The 283-nt window shown below is 57.2% G+C and overlaps 1 protein-coding gene across 1 annotated transcript in view; it reads right to left on the reverse strand.

Moving 5' to 3' along the window:
* R3HDML (R3H domain containing like) overlaps positions 1-283 on the reverse strand; it is a 7,083-nt gene that overhangs the window by 3,765 nt on the left and 3,035 nt on the right. The window lies entirely within an intron of this gene.

Consider the following 283-nt stretch of genomic DNA (forward strand, 5'->3'; position numbering starts at 1 on the left):
AAAAGCACAAAGGGGGTTTTTTTTTTTTTCCTCTTTGCCACCTTTGAGGTGCCGGTGGATTAATAAGGAGAAAAAGGCCAAAGCAGGGAAAAAAGCTTAAAAGAAATAAAAACCTCCCAGCCAACTGGCCAGAAGGTCCCAGCTGCGCTCCAGCGGGCTGTGAGTCCCCAGGATCTCCATGCAAGCAGCCAGATTCCCATGGGGGCCCAGGGTGGGAGGGCCTGCACCCTCGCCACCGGCTGCCTGCACCCCTCCAGCAGGCATGCTCCCTGCCGCCAGCCCC

This window comes from Aptenodytes forsteri, unplaced genomic scaffold, assembly GCF_000699145.1.
Source record: "Aptenodytes forsteri isolate BGI_AS27 unplaced genomic scaffold, ASM69914v1 Scaffold149, whole genome shotgun sequence".
NCBI classification, from domain to species: domain Eukaryota; kingdom Metazoa; phylum Chordata; class Aves; order Sphenisciformes; family Spheniscidae; genus Aptenodytes; species Aptenodytes forsteri.